Here is an 11,855-nt window from a genome sequence, read left to right as displayed (position 1 = left end):
TGAAGAAATTACAGGAGGTTCTTGAAGCTTCCCAAGCTGCCTTCAAGGAGTACCAGGAGGCTGAGCCCGGCCGAGTTGCAGCCCTGAGGCTGAAGCACATCCGCTCGACCGAATTTTCAAAAAAAGTGTGCGAGCGGATGTATACTGTCTTTGAGCTTGCCATCACCGCCACGACGGACTATCTGAAGTCCAAGGGTCAGCTCCCTGACTCCGCCAGCATCCCGGCCCAAGACTATGCGGTGCTCCTTAGCACCATCCCTAAGGACCTTTATGATTTTCTGGAATAGAAGTCTTTATGTAACCACTCCGATCGGCCTTAACGACCTCTAATGATATGTCATCCTCTTGCTTGCTTTTTCTTTTGCTAATCAAAACGCTTGTTGTCCGCTCGGCTCACCAACCACTGTCGTTCACGTTCCTCCACTTCTCCTCGTTATTCGCCTATCATCCCGCCTCTATTGTGTTTGAAAGGGATTTTTCACAAAGTATTTTGTATAGCTAGGCCGCTCGGCTGAATATATCTTGTTTCGCAAATGAGATTTTCGCTAGATGTTTACGGGGTACTCTTGGTAACCCGCCCGCTTGCACACTTGGTCAGCCGGACTCGCTTAGTTGAATACATGCATAGCTTTAACTGGAATTACCGCTAAACAGCATTACTTCCGGCCGGAGGGTTTATAGTCGCCGGTCCGACTCTCGATATTTAACGTCGGAGCTCGACGGTCTTCCGACTGGAGGGTTTATAGTCGCCGGTTCGACTCTCGATATTTAACGTCGGAGCTCGACGGTCTTCCGGGCTAATTTCAACACGGATGATATACGCCCTGCCTAGCGGCACGGGGTCTTCGTGTAGTCAGCCGTTCGACGAATAATGTCAAATGCGTTTTATCACTTTGTTTCCTGCATTAAAAAGACACAGGCGACCAAGACATACATAAAATGAATTACATCGGCGCACCTCTCACCCAGCTTAGTACGGCTGGAGATTATTTGCGCTCCATGGTCGATCCAGCTGCCGTCCGTCTTCATCCTCCAAATAATAGGCATCCGAGCGGAGCTTTTCGATGACTTTGAAGGGGTCCGCCCAAGGAGTCTCCAGCTTGCCAACGTCCCCGACCGGCTTACTTTCTTCCACACTAGGTCGCCGACCTGGAATGCTCTAGGGATCACACGCCGGTTGTAGTTCTACTTCATTCTCTGCCGGTATGCCATCAGCCGGACGGACGCCTTGGCTCGCTCCTCGTCGATCAAGTCCAACTCCATCTTCCTCCGCTCGGCATTGTCATCATCATAGTTCTGGATCCGGACGGACTCTACGCCGACTTCAACTGGGATAACTGCTTCGCCTCTGTACACTAAATGGAATGGCGTGACGCCCGTTCCCTCCTTTGGGGTCGTGCGGATAGCCCATAGGATACCCTGCAGCTCGTCCACCCAGCTTTCTCCTATGTGGTTAAGTCGAGCCCGAAGAATTCTGAGGATTTCTCGGTTGGTTACTTCAGCTTGGCCGTTGCTCTGGGGATACGCCACGGAAGTAAAGTGTTGTTCGATGCCATAACTTTTGCACCATTCTTCGAGCTGCTTCCCGACGAACTGTCGCCCGTTATCAGATATGAGCCGGCGAGGAATGCCGAACCGACAGATTATATGCTGCCAGATAAACCTTTTGACCATCTGCTCGGTGATCTTGGCCAGTGGCTCGGCCTCCACCCATTTGGAAAAGTAGTCGACCGCCACTAGTAGAAACTTCCGCTGACCGGTCGCCATAGGGAACGGACCTACGATATCCATTCCCCACTGATCGAACGGACAGGACACTGTAGATGCTTTCATCTCCTCCGCCGGTCGGTGGGAGACGTTGTGGTACTTCTGGCAGGAGAGGCACGTCGCGACGGTCCGAGCGGCGTCTGCTTGCAGGGTTGGCCAGAAGTACCCGGCCAGCAGGATCTTCCTAGCCAGCGATCGCCCGCCCGGATGTCCTCCGCACGATCCTTGGTGCACTTCCTGGAGGATGTACTCCGCGTCCTCCAAGCTCACACATTTCAAAAGTGGGCGGGAGAAAGCCTTCTTGTAGAGCTGGTCTCCAACGAGCGTGAACCGGCCGGCTCTCCTCCTCAATAGTTGGGCTTCCTCCCGATTGAACGATGTCGCACCTGAGCGCAGAAACTCCATGATGGCTGTCCTCCAATCGCTCGAGAATGCGAGGTCCTCCATCCGGTCAATGTGCGCCACCAAGGATACTTGCTCAATTGGCTGCTGGATGACGACCGGTGATATTGAACTTGCGAGCTTGGCTAACTCATCTGTCGCCTGGTTCTCTGCTCGGGGTATCTTCTGGATAATACTTCTCTGAAGTGGGTCTTGAGCTTTTCGTAGGCCTCCGCGTAGAGCTTGAGCCGAGCGTTGTTAATCTCAAAAGTGCCCGAGAGCTGCTAGGCGGCCAGCTGAGAGTCTGAATAGAGTGTCACCCGGCCGGCTCCTACATGCCGGGCTGCCTGCAAGTCGGCTATAAGGGTCTCATACTCCGCTTCATTATTTGTGGCTCTGTAGTCCAGCCGGACGGATAGGTGCATCTGTTCTTCTTGGGGAGAGAGTAATAGCACACCAATCCCGCTCCCGAGCCGAGTGGACGATCCCTCCACAAATATTTTCCACATGGCTTCGGGCTCGGGATTTTGCACTTCGGTAACAAAATCTGCTAAGAACTGCGCCTTTATCGTCAAACGGGGTTGATACTGAATGTCAAATTCACTCAATTCCGTTGTCCATTTGATGAGCCGTCCGGACGCTTCTGGGTTCAGCAGCACTCTTCCCAATGAGCTATTTGTCCGGACGATGATTGTATGTGCTAGAAATAAGGACGAAGTCTCCGAGCGGCGAGGACCAAAGCAAAAACCAGCTTCTCGAGCCTAGTGTAGCGAGATTCAACATCCTTTAAAATATGGCTCAAGAAGTACATGGGTTGTTCTTCACCGCTCGTCCTCACTAATGCCGAGCCTACTGCCTGCTCGGTTGAAGATAAATAAATACAGAGCGGCTCACCTACAGCTGGCTTGGCTAGCACGGGCAAGGAGTTCAGGTATGTCTTCAGCTCCTCAAACGCCCGATCGCATTCCTCGTCCCAATGAAACTTAGTAGTTTTGCTTAGGATCTTGGAAAAAGGGAGACTCCGGTCAGCAGTCTTAGAGATGAATCTTGACAATGCAGTTATCCGCTCGGTCAGGCGCTGTACTTCCCTCAGATTTCTTGGGGGCGGCATATCTTGCAACGCTTTTACCTTGCTGGGATTTGCTTCTATGCCCTGCTCGGTCACTATATAGCTCAAGAAACGCCCGCCTTTTGCTCCAAACAAACATTTCTGAGAGTTCAGCTTGACTCCATACTTCCTTAACGTTTGGAAGGTCTCCTCCATGTCCATAAAAAGATCAGTCGCTCGGACGGACTTGATGAGAATATCATCCACGTACACTTTTAAATTGCGTCCGATCTGCTCCTTGAATACCTTGTTCATCAAACGTTGGTAGGTTGCTCCCGCGTTCTTCAGTCCGAACGACATTATATTGTAACAGTAAGTGTCGTCGGATGTGACGAAGCTGACCTTCTCTTGATCTTCTCGGGCGAGCGGCACCTGATGGTAGCCCTGATAGGCGTCTAGCATGCATATCAGCTCGCTCCCGGCTGTGGAGTCCCCCAGTTGATCAATCCAGGGCAGAGGGTAGAAATCCTTTGGGCATGCTTTGTTGAGATTCCGAAAATCTATGCAAACCCTCCACTTGTTGCCCGACTTGGAGACTAGCACTACATTTGCGAGCCAGCTCGGGAACTGGACCTCCCTTATATGGCCGGCCTCCAGGAGCTTCTCGACCTCCGCTCGGATGATGGCGTTTTGTTCGGCGCTAAAGTCCCTCCGTCCGGTCGGACGTGAAGCTCATGCTGTGCTATACTTGGCGAAATTCTCGGCGGCTCATGCGTCGACCAAACGAAGACGTCGTAGTTTCTCTGGAGACATTTGATCACCTCCTTTTTCTGGCTTGCCTCCAGATCGGCCGCAATGAATGTGGTGGCCTCCGATCGGGTCGGGTGGATCTGCACCTCCTCTTTTTCTTCATAAACCAAAGAGGGTGGTTTTTCGGTTATGGCGTTCACCTCGATCCGTAGCATCTTTCGCGCGGAATTAGCTTCGGCTCGGACCATTTCGACGTAGCATCGCCGAGCCGCCAGCTGATCTCCTCGCACTTCTCCAACTTTATCTTCAACCGGGAACTTAATTTTCTGGTAGAAGGTGGAGACGGCCGCTCGGAACTCACTGAGCGCTGGTCTCCCCAGGATAACATTGTATGCTGAGGGAGAGTCGACCACGACGAAGTTGGCAGTCCGCGTCCTTCTGAGCGGCTCTTCTCCCAGCGAAATAGTCAGTCGGACATGTCCGGCCGGTAGAACTTCATTGCCCGTAAACCCGTAGAGGGGGGTTGTCATGGGCAGCAACTCAGCTCGATCAATTTGCAGTTGGTCGAAAGCCTTTTTAAATATAATGTTGACCGAGCTGCCTGTATCGATGAAAATGCGATGAATAGTATAGTTAGCTATTACCGCTTTGATGATGAGGGCGTCATCATGTGGCACTTCAACTCCCTCAAGGTCCCTGGGCCCGAAGCTGATTTCGGGCCCGCTCGCCCGTTCTTAACTGTAGCCGACCGCATGGATCTTGAGCTGCCTGACACTCGCCTTCCTCACTCTGTTGGAGTCACCTCCGGTCGGTCCGCCAGCGATGATGTTGATTTCGCCCCGGGACGTGTTGCTTCTATTTTCTTCCTCCCGTGCGGACGGCCTAGGCCGCTCCTTAGATACCCGGGGATTGTCCTCGTGCCTCTGAGGATGATACCGCTCGGGAGACTTTCTAGATATCCGCCGATCGGCTTCATGATGTCGATGTCGCCCGTCGGGCGATGTCGATCGACGACTGCCACTCCGGGGAGCGGGGTGGGCGATCAGGGAAAGGTTTCGGCAATATCGTGTGTTATGCGTGTCGGTCCGGTGGAACGAGCAAAACATGGGGGTCCATACCTTCTTTTTTGGTTTGGGCCGCTCAGCGGCTACCTCTTGGATGGCATGGGACCTTGCGGGGTGAGGGCGGACTGCTTCGGCTCGCGGTCCTCTTGGCAGCTGGTGGCCAGTGAGCGGCTTCCGCTCGGCAGGAGCTAGCCGCTCAGTTGGAGCTTCTTTTCTTCGGGCCACCTGGGCTTCCTCCACATTAATGTACTCATTGGCCCGGTGTAACATATGATCATAGTCTCGGGGCGGGTTTCGAATAAGTGAACGGAAGAAGTCACCGTCCACAAGGCCTTGCGTGAATGCATTCATCATTGTTTCTGAGGTGGCCGTTGGAATATCCATGGCCACCCGGTTGAATCAGGGGAGGCATCCGTTCGGGGAGCCTTGCCTTTTCTGTAGTCTTGCCTGGGCGCCTCGTTGGATGAAGATCCTCGATCAAGGTTAGCTGATGCGACTTCAGGAGGCGTACGGAATAGGGCCCGATGAAATGGAATCGGAGCAGGCGGTGCTTCTCCTTGGATGCCGATCGGATCCTTATCTCGGCCCCATGCTGAGATTTTCTCCGGTCGGAATTCTGCTGCCGCTCGGCCTCCTGACGCTGACGTCGCTTGTTGCTCCAGTTGCTTGGCTTGCGCCTTCTGTTTCTGTTGCTCCACGAGCTTAGCTGCTCTTGCCTCGATTAGAGCGTCGAGCTCCTCCTGGGAGAGCATCACGGTGTGAGGTCGTCTAGCTTCGTCCATCTCTTCCGCTCGGATGCAGGTGCGTTCCCACAGACGGCGCCAATTTAATCTTGTCCGAGCGCTGAGTCGATGGACGCTGGGGACGTGGTGCTCTCCGCTGTCTTCGACTGGCTGAACGAATCTCCGGCACTACCTGCAAAGAAGTCGGGCCGGGAGGAGTTTCCCGGCGACGACCCTCCGACGCTCAAGTCAGGCAAGAGGCAAGCGAAAAAGTGGCGTTGAGAATCAGAGATTGCATACCTCCTTGAAGTCTGGGGGGCTCTCATATATATAGAGCTATGGGGAGGCTTGTGCACTCCCATCGAGGCGTACATGTGTACCTCACCTTACCTCGGTATGGACTTGCCAGCAGAGCATGTCTGACACCATACTACTACAGTCCTAGCATCTCTTTGATGGGACGGCAGACCATTTCGTCTTAGGCTTCTGCGTTATGGCCTGGTCATTGAACATACTTGTTGTCAGTGACAGGTGTTTCTGAGGATGATGCTCCCACTGTTCCCTTTTGTTGGTGCAACCTTAGGTCAAGGTTGACCTGGTTGACCCGACTCGAGGTGACTTGACTCGAGTTGTATTTTGATGTTTGACTTGGGAAGATTGTCGGTGCAACCTTAGGTCAAGGTTGACCTAGTTGAGTTGTATGTTGATGTTTGACGAAAAGATAGTTCTATTCTTGATGTTTGACAAGAATAGATGTTTGGGAGATTGTTGGTGCAATCGTAGGTCAAGGTTGACCTGGTTGACCTGATTCGGGAAAAAGTCCAAGTATGGAGACTTGGCAACGGAAAAGTCCAAGCAGGGAGCTTGGCACCGGAAAAGTCCAAGTATGGAGACTTGGCAATGGAAAAGTCCAAGCAGGGAGCTTGGCACCGGAAAAGTTCAAGTATGGAGACTTGGCACTGGAAAAGTCCAAGTATGGAGACTTGGCACGGGGAAAAGTCCAAGCAGGTAGCTTGGCACGCGGAAAGTCCAAACAGGGAGTTTGGCACGGGGAAAGTCCTGGTGAGTGAAGCCAGGCAGTCGGGAAATCCTGGTGAGTGAAGCCAGGTGAAAATCCTAGTGAGTGAAGCTAGGTGAAAGTGAAAGTCCTGGTGAGTGAAGCTAGGCAGTGGGAAAAGTCCTGGTGAGTGAAGCCAGGCAGTGGTGGAAATCCTGGTGAGTGAAGCCAGGTGAAAACCCTAGTGAGTGAAGCTAGGTGAAAGTCCTGGTGAGTGAAGTCGGGCAAGGGAAAATCCAGATGGATCAAGGGTGATCGGACATCTGGTGTTGAGAAGGTCAAGTAGGTCAAGGGAGTGACCGGATACTTGACACGAAGAGAAAAGTCCAAGTGGGTCAAAGGGATTGACCGGACACTTGGTGGGAAGTCTTAGCAGGTCAATGGAGTGATCGGATGCTAAGTATGATATACCAACAGGTCAAGGTTGACCGGATGTTGGTTTGAAAGGCTTGGGACTTGGTTTGGGTAAAAACCAAGCTCTGGATCGATCAGTGGATCGATCCAGTGATACTGCGTTTGCCCTGATCGGTCTGGTGACCGATCAGAATCAGATCAGTGGCTCACTAATTATAATCTGATCGGTCTGGAGATCGATCAGGAGGCAACGCAACCTCGCGAGAAGAAAGCCGTGGATCGGTCTGCTGACCGATCCACCCATGGCCTGATCGGTCGGCAGACCGATCAGGCATAGATCAGTGGCTGAGGAACCGAAGCCTGATCGGTCTATGGACCGATCAGGAGGTTCCCTGATCGGTCCACAGACCGATCAGGAAACGAACAGAAAGTTGGGCGACTTTCTGTGGAGCAATCTGATCGGTCTAGGGACCGATCAGCCCAGGGCCTGATCGGTCCCCAGACCGATCAGAAGGGTCCTGGACCGATCAGGGTGGAGCCTGATCGGTCCACGATTCGACCGTTGAGTCACAACGGGTCGCTCCGTCTTCTCCACTGGCTTCTGTCTTCACTGTGCAGGTTCGCAGGTTATAAAAGGAGTTCAAGGCTTTGGTGCTGCGCTCTCCTTCTTTCTTCCTTCTCTTCTGCTGAAGATTTGTGGGCTGCGATAAGAGCTCTGTTGAGTTCCTTCCGAAAGCATCGCGTGAGCTTCCCCGACTGGAACAGCTGCTGCTGTTAGGGTTTTTGAAGCTGCTGCTTCATCCGGACTCCAGTCGACGAGAAAGCAAGTTTGGTAGAGTGCTTGTGTATTCTTATTGTATTTCTTGCTTATTCTTTGTACTTGTACTCCTGTTTGCTGTTGCAAACAAGTGTGGCGAGGTTTCTCCACCCAGAAGGAGTTTTTATTAGCCGGTTTTCCGGGGACTCATCCACCGACGGATTGATTGGGTTCGTCCACCTTACGGACACGCCGAGGAGTAGGAGCATCATCTCCGAACCTCGTACATCGCTGTGTTAAGGTTTGATATTCTTCCTTTCGTTTCTAGTTTATTTTTCCGCTGCGCTAACGAATTGTAGGAAGAAACGCGAGCAATTGGGGTCGGCTATTCACACCCCCCCCTCTCTAGCCGTACAAAGGATCCTAACAAGTGGTATCAGAGCGAGGTCGCTCTTCGCCGGATTAACACCCGAGGGAGCACAAGCTAGAGATGGATCAACTCGGAGACGACATCACCATTCCACCCTTCTACGATCGCGACGACTTCGCGTTTTGGAAGGTAAGAATGAAATATTTTCTTATGACTAATCTTGAGAATTGGAGTTGTGTCCAATTAGGTTTCAAGCCTCCGACGGACAAGAAAGGAGAAACCCTAGAGAAGAAGGAGTGGACCAAGGAACAAGTCCACCAATCCCTAGTCAACGATGAGGTATTGAAGATTTTTGAATTTTCTTTACCTAATGATGTTTTGTGTAGGATAGGTGGATACAACAATGCCAAGGAGTTGTGGAACAACTTGGCTAAGTTCCATGAGGGAAGCTCAAATTCAAGCCATGAAGAGGAGCTAAGTGAGCCAAGTAGCTCACATCATGGAGGAGAAGATTTAGAAGTTGAGGGTTACTCAACATCTAAGGACGAAGAGGAGGAGAGTTCTTCTTCAAGTTCGGAGCAAGAAGAAGAAGCTTCTACATCCGAAAGGGATGAAGAAGAGAGCTCGCATCCACCTTCAACCCTAGGTAACTCAAGCAATTTAAGTTCAATTAAATTACACATTATGTGCTTTGAGTGTAGGGAACATGGACATTACAAGAGTAAGTGTCCAAAGAGGGTAAGAAAGACTCCACCGGCGCCAAAGGTCAAGGAAGCCGGAGTCCCGAAACGCAAGGGCAAGGAGCACATCGTGTGCTTCCAATGCAAGCAAAGGGGACACTATAGGAGCCATTGTCCGAGGGGGAGGCAACCTCACAAGGGCAAGAGACCGGGCACATCGATAGGGGGAGCTAAGGCAAACCCTAAGGTAACCTCTAAGGTTCATTTTTGCAATTCTAATAAAATGCATGCTAGGAATTTTATTGCACTTGTCGATAATAACAAGCATGATAACCTTAGGAATCAATACATGTGCTTAGGAGCTAAACATGTGAGTCTAGATAAGGATAATTCTAGAAAGGCTAACCCTAGGATCAACCCATCTAAGGCTAAGGATAACCTAGGTAGGAATCCTAAATCAACTAGACATATGCCTAGGAATACCTCAAGGAAGAGTGATAAATCAAAAATTGAGGTATTAGAGAAGGAGAATCAAGTCTTGAAGTCAATGTTGGTGCAACCTTAGGTCAAGGTTGACCTGGTTGACCCGACTCGAGTTGACGTGACTCGAGTTGTATTTTGATGTTTGACTTGGGAAGATTGTCGGTGCAACCTTAGGTCAAGGTTGACCTAGTTGAGTTGCATGTTGATGTTTGACACTCGTGAGAGAGTTCTATTCTTGATATGGGACAAGAATAGATGGTTGGGAGATTATTGGTGTAACCATAGGTCAAGGTTGACCTGGTTGACCTGATTCGGGAAAAAGTCCAAGTATGGAGACTTGGCACTGGAAAAGTCCAAGCAGGGAGCTTGGCACGGGAAAAGTCCAAGTATGGAGACTTGGCACTGGAAAAGTCCAAGTATGGAGACTTGGCACGGAGAAGTCCAAACAGGAAGTTTGGCACGGGAAAAGTCCACTGTGAGTGAGGCAGTGTGGAAAATCACGGTGAGTGAAGCCAGGTGAAAATCCTAGTGAGTGAAGCTAGGTGAATGAGAAAGTCCTAACTGGGATGTTAGGCAGTGTGGAAAGTCCTGGTGAGTGAAGCCAGGCAGTGGGAAAGTCCTAATTGGGATGTTAGGCAGTTGGAAAGTCCTGGTGAGTGAAGCCAAGAGGAGAAAGTCCTAACTGGGATGTTAGGCGGTGTGAAAACCCTAGTGAGTGAAGCTAGGTGAAAGTCACGGTGAGTGAGCCAGGCAAGGAAAATCCAGATGGATCAAGGGTGATCGGACATCCGGTGTTGTTAAGTCCAAGTGAGTGAAGCTTGGCATATGGAGTCGGAGAGGGCTTGGTAGCTCGTTCTCGAACTAGGTTAGAGGGGCACTCTAAACCTAGGAGTTGGATCGGTCCGCATGAGACCGATCCGGATATCGATGTTTCTGATCGGTCGGTGACCGATCGATTCCACTCAAGAGCATCTGGAGTTCTGATCGGTCCACGCACCGATCGTGAAACGATCGAAGCGGAGAAAGAGCTCGATCGGTCCGTGGACCGATCAGTATCTGATCGGTCTCCACGACCGATCAAGAGACGAGCGATTCTCTGTCTGTAAGAGAGCTGGGAGAGCTGGGATCGGTCCGGGGACCGATCAGGACAGAGCCTGATCGGTCTGCGATGCAACGGCTAGTTTCTTCACTGTCTTCTTCGCAGTATAAAGGGCTGCTGCTGCGCGTAAAACTTCTTCCTCTTCTCTTCTGCTACAGAGCTGCTGTTCTGGTGCTTGAGCTTTGTTGAGCTCTTCTTCGCAAGCTTCGCGTGAGCTTCTCGACTGGGATATCCTGCTGTTGTAGGTGTTCTGAGGAGCTGCTGCTTCAACGAAATCCAGTCGGCGAGGAGGCAAGAAAACCTGTGTTTTTACATTCATTGTTCTTGTCTTCTTGTATTTCTTGTTGTATTCCTTTCTTGCTGTTGCAAGAATATTGTGGCGAGGTTTCTCCACCCACAAGGAGTATATTGTATTAGCCGGTTCTCCGGGGACTCATCCACCGACGGATTGACTGGACTCGTCCACCTTACGGACACGCCGAGGAGTAGGAGTATCATCTCCGAACCTCGTTACATCGACGCGTTGAGGTTTGATCTTCTTGTTTTCGTTTCCTTGTTTGTTTTTCCGCTGCGCTAACGAATTGTAGGAAGAAACGCGATCGATTTGGGGCGGCTATTCACACCCCCCTCTCTAGCCGAGTACGAAGGATCCCAACAGTCAAGACTTGATACTTTAGAAAAGGCTCTTAAAAACATGGAGAAGTCATCTCTAGGGTTTAAGAGTCAAAAACCCAAGTCCAAGGACAAGAAAGGTTTGGGTCACAAACCTAAGTCCCAAGTGGTCAAGCCCACTTATCATAATGTTCCATTCGATTATGGAACAAAACCTAGGGCTAGGAAGACCACCACCAAGGTCACAAGGGGAGTCACCCCTAGAGTTGATCTTGATGAGTCCCAAATGGCCAAGGCTTTAAAGCCTAAGAGGGTCATTAGGAGGGTTGCTAGGGAAGTTATCCCTAGTGAATATTTAGTGAACCCAATGAGCTCTAATAGGTATTGGGTTCCTAGGAGCATCTTCTCTATCCCATAGATGGGTTAGAGAGTGTCAACTCCAATTAGAAGGGTAGTTAACCCAACTTTGAGGAAATTGACACTCAAGGAGCATTTTCAAGGTTTTGATAACCTTTGAAAATGAAAACGAATTATTATTTACTCCTTGAAGAGTAAATTGTGCCATATTTGAAAAATATCGATTTTAATCTTATTTGGCACAACTTAAGAAAACCTAGAGAAATACCATAATTGGGATTTTGGTTTTCTCTTAGGGATATATGGGCAATCTAGGGTTAGATTTTAAGTTAGCTAAGGCTAAGGATACTTAGA

Source organism: Zingiber officinale, chromosome 1A (assembly GCF_018446385.1).
Source record: "Zingiber officinale cultivar Zhangliang chromosome 1A, Zo_v1.1, whole genome shotgun sequence".
Taxonomy (NCBI): Eukaryota; Viridiplantae; Streptophyta; class Magnoliopsida; order Zingiberales; family Zingiberaceae; genus Zingiber; species Zingiber officinale.
Note: the sequence above shows the minus strand (reverse complement) of the source record.